Below are 10,337 nucleotides of genomic sequence, written 5' to 3' on the forward strand. Positions count from 1 at the left end.
TTTAAAGTGATCAATATATTATGTAGTGTATCTATAAGTAGTATGCTTTAAATAATATGTAAACTAAATTAAATTCTATGTTTTTTATAAAATTAATTTTGGCTACTGATTGGCGACAAACAAGTGATTAAATTCAAAATATTGGGTTTAAACAAGCCCAATTTGGTCGGCCAGATTTTGGACTCCAAAATGTTGGACCAGATTTTGGACTCCAAAACAAGCCCAATTTTTTAAAACATTTTGCACCAACTGATCCGTGACTAATAAGCGACTAAGTTTAAAATATTTTGGGTTAATTAAACCCGGGAATCCATTTACGCGGTCCAGCCCATAACCCTAACAAACGAGATAACCCTAATTTTTCAGCCGTAATCTCTCATTTCTCACCATCCTTCATCTTCCTTCTGCCGATTCTCTCAATCGCCATATCTCTCAATCTCCATATCTCTCAATCTCCAATCGCCGATTCTCGCAGTCTCATTTCTCACCATCCTTCATCTTCCTTATGTCGATTCTCACGATGCCTCCTCTTAAGAAGCCTGGACGAAAGAGGAATGTTGTCCCCAACGCTCCTCTCAGACCCGGTGGCTCTAACCCTCCGTCGAAGGTGAGAAAAGTCAACCCTCTACCGCCTCAATACAACTTCACGCCGGCGGCTCAAAATCCTACGCCTCAGACGCCTCAAGAACAAGTCCTCATTTCCCCCCAACTATCGACGTCAGCCGCACTGCAGGTCAGAAACTATCCACCACCACAGCCCCTATTTCAGAACTTCGTGAATCGAAGCGTTGATGACAACCCAACTCGGTCACTACCAGAAGTTCAAACCAATCCTCAGGTTCGATCGAATCCCTTGCATGATTCTACGAGATCTCCAGCTCAGAACAATCCTCCGGTTCGATCGAATCCTTTGCATGATTCTGCGAGATCTCCAGCTCAGAACTCTCACGCTCAAAGTCATCCTTCTTCTCAAGGTAACAACTTCGACGAGTCAGATCCAGTGTTGCCGGAACTCCAGGAGGACACGTTGAGGGCTCTTAATGCCATCCTTATGGTGTCGGACCGTCATACTTTTACCACCGTCCTCTCTCCGAAACCAAAGCCTAACACGAATTGGTATGTAAACACATTTAAATCTCCAACTCATAACATGTTTTCATATGTTTTCTTCTAGATTAGAGTTTCTTCTAGATTAGAGTCGAAGAGTTCGCTTTTAGATGCCACACAACATCACTATTGTTTATTGTTTTGTCATTCCAAAGTCTCTTATCAGTTAGTAGTAACTAGAAGAGTATATGTGTTTTGTCATTCACTATTGTTTTTTTTTACCATTCCCAAGTCTGACTTGATTCTTATGTTATGAGGTTTACTCGTGATGTCAAATCACAACTGGTGCGGAAGATTACAAAGGTTTATACAAACAAATTTGATGGTCCATACTATAATTGGTCATGTGTACCTCCGGATAGACGAGAAAGATACTTCCTTGAGTTTGCGGTATAGTTTTCTGTTATATATCATTCATAGATAGGTTTTAATTGTTGTTTATCACTAACTTAATTCTATTTTCTTTATCCCTAGAAAACACACACTTGGGATCCATTGATAACAGAGACAGTGCAACATTTTTTCTATGAGATATGTCAACGCCGGATGAAAAACATGGTAAGCAACGCTAGGACTAGTCGAGTGCAACCTAAATGGATCGCGGGTGAACTCTGGAAAACAATGGTTGCGCAGTGGGATACTGAAGAAGCACAGGAAAGGAGTCGAATCTATTCCAATGCTCGTATGTCAGACCGTAATGGTCTCTGTAATGACCCTCACTAAGGGGTAAAATTCAAAATAAAGACCCCTGGCCAAAGAACCCGGAAAGGACTTGGAAAGAAGGCAACGAAGAAAGATAGAAGAATTGCTGAAGAAGTGTCCGAGAAAATGTTGACGGACCAAGAGATGGCCATGTACCGTACCATGTGTCGAACCATGTATCGTACCATGTACAGTACCGCAGACGTACCACGTACCGCAGGACAGAGTCGTCCGAGGTGTACCGCAGACCTGAGACGTACCGCAGAGTCGTCCGTGACCGTGCCGCGACATGAACCGTCGACTGCACCGCGGTGTTGCTAGCTGAGCAGACAAGAGTCAAGGATTAAGGAACTTATGTCTCCTTAATTGACCAATCAAAATTCATGCAAAAAGTGAGAAAACATAATCATTATGTTTTCACAAAATTGGCCAATCAAATTGCATGCAAAAGGAGTGTGAGACAAAGGAGAAGAAGTGATCATTATTTAACCAAGTAATGCATGTCTCCACCAAGTATTGTCTAGAAGAGAAGGAGTGGTGAAGAATCGGCCCAGTATTTGCATTTCTCACCAAGCTTTCAAGGAAACTTTCTCACCAAGTTTTCAAAAACTTGCTCACCAAGTTTTGAAGCTCGCCATGCATTGGCTCACTCCGCCGCCCGAACTTTCTATAAAAGGAAGCTCACTTCTCTTTATTTTCGCAAAACAAAGCTAAGTAAAGAAGAAGGAGAGAAAGGAGGGAAAAGAGAGAGGGTTGAGAAGGAAGGAGAAGAGCAAGACAAGACTATCGACTGCTGCCAAGACTGTTACATCGAGAAGGAACTCGATTGCAACAAGGGAAGATCCGAAGTGCTGCCAAGGGAGAGATGTCGCCGAGAGAATCCGTTAACTCAACCAAGAGTTCGCCGGTATTCTGTGAGTCCAGGCACATTTCACCGAGCTAGATGGAGTCTAAAGACTTCCGTCTAGTAAACGGTTTGCATTGAGCATATAGTTGCATTTACTTGAATTTTATCTTTGTGATTTTCTTGTTAAATGTATGTGCTGTGAGGTTACTCTCGTTACTAGTTCGAAATGTTCTAGTAATAGAGATGGTAACTTAATTGTGAGGTTACTCTCGATACTAGTTCGAAATGTTCTAGTATTGGAGATGGTAACTTGGTTAAGATACTTGAAAAATTATGAGCTTAATCTCGATACTAGTTCGAAATGTTCTAGTATTGGAGATGGTAACTTGGTTAAGATACTTGAAAAATTATGAGCTTAAAAACCATATAAACTCAATTATCAATTGGTTGAAGTCTTAAAGCGTTTAGTCCGCGAGAAATTCCAGCTAGCGTAGTAAGACTAGGGTATGGCTGTCCTCAGACTATTTCCGTACCAGCATGTAGCCGCGCCATGTAACCCTTGTGCGTTGAGTTGTAGGGTTGGTATGAAGAGCTCGGAGGTTACTGGGCTCGCTACCTTGGCCGAGGCTGTCTACACGACGGTGTGGCTCGAAGTGTTGTTCCAGTTGCATGCCTTTGTGGTTGCAATGCGGAGGCGTTGAGGAGAGGAAGCATATCGGGCCCATAAATTAAAACTTGTTAAAACTTTTAGCTTTTAATCAAGTTTTATTGCTTTGTAGTTGATTGATTACTTGCTAGATTTATTTGCTTAATTAGCTCCTTATCTTCCGCATGATATCTCTGATTGTTTGATTGTTTGCTTGCTTGCATGTTGATTGCTTGATTGCTTGTTTGATTGCTTGCTTGCTTGATTAATTGTTGTTGGGGAATTTGGGGTTGGGGATTTATTTTCTGCAGGAACCCTGTGACTCACTAAATAATATTAGATTACTTATGATAAAAATTTGTCTTGCAGGTAACCTTAGAGGGGATTAGAGGGCGTGGTGAAAGATAGGACCCCGGAGTAGTTTTTGTGTCTGTTTGTAGAATCAAGTATGTTTTATATGTAATCGAACCTTTGGCACTAGGCCTTATGTTCGAACCTTATAATCTTTTTGGTACTTATTTTGTAATAAACTCGTTATATATTAATACAATCGGATTTTATATTCGTACGAGTAATAACTGATATAAACTTTTTCCAAGTCGGCTCAATGCCTGGAATGTCACAAGGGTTGCAAAGCCTGAATGATGTCCCAGTCGGGTGAAATCCCCGCCGATGGACTGGCTAAGGGTCCTGATTCGTTCTCGAACCTCGGCCGGATCGTCGGTGGATGTTTTCAAAGTGGCGTCCCGGGGCGGCCTGTGGCCTGTCCGGCCATAGGACAGTTCGAGGGTGTTACAGTCTCGGTTCACACTCGCACTTATCTGGGCCAACATCGTATCAACAAGTCAAACAAGGCTTGGTGAGTAACTTTAACTTATGTCTTAACCTTTTTTTTGTAACTTTAACTTATGTCTTAACCTTTTTTTGTTTTTGTAACATTCCAGGAAGAGAAACTTGGGAGACCGGTGAGTCTTGGTGAGGTTTTCAAAGAGACACATACAAGGCCAGATGGTACGTATGTCGATCGAAAAGCCGAGAAGATCTTCTCAACTTATGAGAAAACTTACAAGCTAAGATATCTGAGATCGAGTCAGATCCTTCACGAGCTCAGGAGCTCACAGCAGAAGATTATACAGCCATTTTTTTTCAGGTAAAGTACTATTTTCACAATCTATACTTAAAGAGTCTTCAAAACTTCCATTTTCAGAACTAACATTTTTTTTTTTTTTCTAAGTCCACTGAGAAGGATTCACGAGGTAATCTTTTTGGACTTGGAAGCCTCAAGGATCATCTTCAGGATCTTCTCAATGGCAAGAGCTATCAACGAGGAGAATCGTCATCGTTTGTAGCATTGCAAGAGCAAGTGAAGGAAGCTTATCGTATAATTGAAGAACAAGTTGCCTATACTACACAACATGATGCTGAGATTGCTGCTCGTGAAGCAGAACACTCCAAAGTTGTGGCTGAGCAACAGAAGAAGATAGAGCATTTGGAAAAGTTCATGCGTACGATGTGTCCGACCTTTGTCGAATTCCAAGAGTCTGAATCAAGTGATGCATCCAACGCCTCTCCAACACAAAGAACATCTCCTTCTTAGGTTACTTCTTTGGCTACTTATTATGGTTTAGGTTCTCTTTTGGTTATTATGAAATTGTCACTTTGGGATGATGTGTCAATCATAGTTTTTTATTGATCATTTTGGTTCTCTTTTTATAATTGCTAATGTGGTGAACATATTACTATTGTGGTGAAATTTTGGTTATTAAAAATGTGAATTTTAGGTTTCTGTTTGATTAGAAATTCGATTTGTAAAACAAAACAAAACAATTATGGTTTTAATCACTATAGTCGTCAAACTAGTCATTAAATCTGGCTTAAAGTCGTCGTAACATAGTCGTCAAATAGTCGTCCGATAGTAGCCACGGAGTCGCATAATTTAACGACGAAGTCACAACTATTCTCAAACTAGTCGTAAACTACTTCTGTCAATATTTTATTAATCGTAAAATAGTCGTCAAATAGTCGTAAATAGTAACGACTAAATTACGACTACGTGCCATAGTCGTAATATTGTTGCTATTTACCGACTATGTTACGACTGAATTTTTTTACCGACTATCGATTTACGACAACAGTTATTAGTCGTAACTTAGTCGTTATCTATGAAGTAGCGACTATTTAGTGACTATTAGTGCAGTTGTAAATCACATGTTTTCTTGTAGTGCGAGACCCCCAGATTATCATCCACCCTCAAATGTTCATTCATATCTAGGGTCTCATTAAAATCACCCTTTATCAACCACTGATTGCTTTGTATAATGGGAGAATTAGAATGGTTTTTCAACTCCTGCCAGAAAACCTTTTGTTGTTCTCCAAGATTTAAGGCATATACAAAAGAAAATAAAAACTCTTCAGTTTGATCATCTAACTTCGCAAGGCTGGCTAATCGTACAGAGCAGACTCGAAAATCTGAACCTTATTATTCTAATTTAGATTGATAAAATTATATTAAAAGTGTTATTATAGTATTGGTTAGATATCATCACTATGACTATCTTACCGTTAGAGATGCCATTATAATCAATTTGCATTTCTCCCGTCACTTTATCATATAAGCAACAATGTTAATCACGAGGCATGGTTATCTCTATAGAGCTAGCTATATATAATCAGTTTGGACCAAACATTTTAAGTTAAATACAATTTCAGACCTCTGCACATTCCACTTTTGGACACGCGTTTCTAACAAACACCCAAACTAAAAGTATTTTTCCTCCACCCACCTGTTAGTTACGGAATGTTATGATGTTTTATTGAAGCTCCGAAAATTCTAAAAGAAAACCGACGTCTAAATTATTCAATTTCTATTGTTTCCGGTAATTTTTCATGGCTAATGAGATATGGAGTTGAATTCCTGTTATAAGGTGAATATTTTCTCTGATTGTGAGCTTGATTTAGCTGTTAAGCTTTCTGTTTTGGCTCTAATGCATGTATTATTAATTCAGCTGTTAAGCATTCTATTCAGCTTTCTATTCGTAATTCAGCTGTTAAGCTTTGTATTTTCTCTGATTGTGAGCTTAATTCAGCTTTTAAGCTTTCTATTTTAACCAGTTCATTGTTAACAAAATTATGGTTTACGATTGTTAGCAAATTGAGAATTGGATTGATCTGTTTGTTTCCATCCGTTTGATGCGTTGAATACTTTGTTTTTAATGAGTTTGCTTTATTTTGATCTATTTATCTGTTAAGTATTAATTAAGTTTTTGATAAGTCAGATTTGGGAATTTTCTAAGTTATTTCATGAATATTATCCGTTCTTTGATCAAAGCTTGAATCGGTTTGTGTAATGTTTTGTTCTGTTCTTTGATTTGTTTCTGTTCTGTTATGTTCTTTGATGAAAGGTTGGACCAGTTTTTGTTATGTTCTATTTCAACTTTCTACGTTTTTTCATCAATTTGATATGCTCTACTGTTTTTGTTGAGGTTTGATGGAGAACAAGTTACAAATGAGACCAATTTCAGACATGAATGCACAACTGCAACATGTTAGTATCTCTCTTTCTTGAACTGTTTTTCAATGCATATCATGATTCTTTAAGAAATCGTTTTAGATAATGTAATATTTGCTTTGTTCAGATGGTCTAAAGAAGAAGAAGAAGAAGAAGCCCTTCGTTGAGATCAAAAAGACATCGAATTGACTTTGAATTTATGTATATGTGTTGATAGATAGAGCTTGAAGGAACATGGTATAGAAGCTATTGTATAGTATACAAAGTAAGTGAGTCTATATTAAGTAAGACTGTATATTTGTTTTGCTCAATAAGAACCCCGTAAAAGTTTTACCATTAGAGAGCATAATTTTAATTAACATAATAAAGGTTCTTATTTTTTAAAAGTACAAAAATTATTTATAAAAAATTATAAGAGTCTGAAAATAACAACTCCCCAATAGATTTGGTCTTAATGTTACAACTTTCTTCTGATGTAATATTCTGGCAACACTGTTCATAACCAATTTGATAATACTGTTCATTTGAGAGAAAAATACTATTCGTCAACGATATAATAAACCATTTTGTAATTCCCCAAAAGGGGGTTTGAGCAACATTAAAAGGCTCCAAGTTGACTTAATCCACTCATGTCAAAAAGGAAGCATGTATGTGAAGTTATAAACATGTAATACCAAAAACTAACAACGATGACCTCGGATCAAGTTGGGGCCTTCACTTACCAAGTATATATAGTCAACGGTTTATTAATTACTTAGGCCAGAAATGGAAATACATCTAAGTGCGTATTTTTTTCAAAAAAGTTACAAAAAAAAACACTTTACGTTTTTTAGGGAGAATATCACTCAATGTATCGTATTTCTTCGTCCAGCAACTAAAAATAATAATATGAAATTTGCATTGTAAATAATGTTTTACCAATCAAATAATTTGTATCGTTTATTTTGTATTAACAATAATGACTTTGGATCAAGTTGGGGCTTTCATTTCCACCCTTAGTCAACAACGGTTTATTTTACCAATTCTTCCACCCTTAAATCATCAACAAGTTGGCCAAATGTCTCCAAATTATAGATTATCATATAGCAACATGCAAATATATGCATTGTTAACTACACAACTACATGGGTAATGCAGGCTAACATTTACCACAAAAACAAAAACACGTCACGGATGATCATAATTATTTTACGTAGAAATATAATTACAAATTGAAACATGAACGTTTGCCCGACATATATATGATGAAGATGTTAAAAACAGAGCAGAAAACAAACATTTGAACTCTTCTTGTCCCGATACCATTACAATTTGTGAACAACTTTAATCTTTTTTTTTCAACACCACTTAGGTATTAGATTCTTTTAGCAAAATTATGATAGAATAATAGTTTGTTAACAACTCGAAATCAAAACAGTCAAGAGAAACAGAGTAAACAATAGTAAATATATATATTATCTATTATATGCTAACCCTTTCTACTGTTTTTTTTTTTGGTTGCTTTCCCTTACACGTTTGTATATATGCTCATAATCGCGCTGATAGGTTGCATTAAAATAGCCATAATATCATCCATCACATTTAAAAATATATATATCTGGATGGGAATAAAAACCACTTGACATGGTAAAATCAACCGTTGACCCAAGACAAAAATAGAATTTAATTACAACGAAACCAAAACTATGCCTTATAAAGGTAAAAGAAACTGTTCAAAACAAAAAGTTCATTGGTAAACATAACATCAAAATTTTCTTAACTCACACAAGTCATGTATCTTATAAGTCATTTGGTTTCCGTACAAAAATCACCATGAATTCAAAATATTTATCCTCTCCCTCTTTCTCTCTCATTCATTATAGACAATGGGATGCACGATTATAAGAAGTTAAAATATGTATATATATATATATATATATCATTTAACAAAAAGAAGGGGAAAAAAAAAGACCTATGGCTTTGTTTGCCCCCAAAAAAAAAAGAAAAAAAAAAGACCTTTGAATTCTTCTTATCTTAATAAATTTGCCTGAACAGCTTCAATATAATACCCCAAAAGCTCTTATAAATATTCTGCGTAACCTACCAAACTAAGACCGAAAAAAGCGAAATCATCTTCGTCTTGTTTACCACTCTGATCAATCATTTCCATATACGCAAACGACAAAACCCAATCAAATAAAAGAATGGTTGCCTCAGTTTCCCTATTTGCCTCTCTTGCACCATACCTAGTCTCAGCATTACTTCTATTCCTTCTGCTCGAGCAACTCTCTTACCATGTCAAAAAACGAAACCTCCCTGGCCCCCTCTTCGTCACCCCAATCATTGGAAACGTCATTGCACTCCTCCGTGACCCAACTTCCTTCTGGAACAAGCAATCTGCGATGGCAAACACTTCCGTTGGCCTCTCCACCAACTACCTCATTGGAAAGTTCATCATCTAACGAGAAGTCGCAAGTTTTTGGTCGCCTGAGTCCAACGAGTTAATCACAGCCGATCAGCTCGTGGAGATGAAGTTCACGCGGACTGTGGCGCGTGAGGTCCTTAGATACCGACCACCAGCAAGTATGGTTCCACATGTTGCTGTTAGTGACTTCCCTCTCACGGAATCGTACACAATCCCTAAAGGTACAGTTGTGTTTCCTTCCCTTTTCGATGCCTCGTTTCAAGGGTTTACTGAGCCAGACCGATTTGATCCTGACCGGTTTAACGAGACAAGGCAAGAGGATCAGGTGTTCAAACGCAATTTCTTGACTTTTGGAATTGGCTCGCACCAGTGCGTAGGCCAGCGTTACGCGCTGAACCACCTCGTGCTCTTCATTGCCATGTTCACGTCGGTGTTTGATTTCAAGAGGGTCCAATCGGATGGCTGCGATGATATTGTGCATATCCCAACGATGTCGCCCAAAGACGGGGGCATGGTTTTCTTGTCTAGTCGCGACGGTGCCTCTCCTTGAATTAATCGTCAGTGTATATTCTATCGCTTTTCATGATGTGGCCTAAGTGTTATTCAATTTGAGAGGAGACGCCACGTCATTGTGTTGCCATGTCTTCACCATCAATGTATGTTGTTCTTTGTCCCAATGATGTTATGTAGTAACTTATTCGCCCGAATATAAGAAAAATGTATGAAATTTTAAGTAATATTCTAAATATTATAAGCTATTAATATAAGAAAAAGGAATATAATATATGTTGACGATATCTTACCCATGTGAATATTTATATCTTTAATATACATGTCTTTAAGCTTTACGACATTGCGAAGCATGACTATCAGATAAAAAATAACAAGTAGATTAAAAAAAATAACCAAGTAGATTAAAAAAATCTCAGGTGACTGCGTGACGCCGCTACTCAGTTGACAAAAAAAGATAAAATAAAAGAAAATAAAAGATCCACCTTAGATCTCGTTTCACCGGTTTTGTTTTCACCGGCATAAAGGAAACTCAAAATCGAAATACCTTAATTAAGAAGAAAATATAAAAAGAAAAAGTACAGTGAAAGCAAAAGGGATATTCAATTATTTT

The 10,337-nt window shown here is 37.3% G+C and overlaps 1 long non-coding RNA gene and 1 pseudogene across 1 annotated transcript; both read left to right on the forward strand.

Annotated features, from left to right (window-relative positions):
- Positions 6,024 to 7,146, forward strand: LOC104700633. Its single transcript, XR_753613.2, has 3 exons — positions 6,024 to 6,226; positions 6,785 to 6,846; positions 6,938 to 7,146. It is a non-coding gene; the product is annotated as an uncharacterized LOC104700633 (long non-coding RNA).
- LOC104700635 lies at positions 8,793 to 9,925 on the forward strand (annotated as a pseudogene).

This window comes from Camelina sativa, chromosome 7, assembly GCF_000633955.1.
Source record: "Camelina sativa cultivar DH55 chromosome 7, Cs, whole genome shotgun sequence".
NCBI classification, from domain to species: domain Eukaryota; kingdom Viridiplantae; phylum Streptophyta; class Magnoliopsida; order Brassicales; family Brassicaceae; genus Camelina; species Camelina sativa.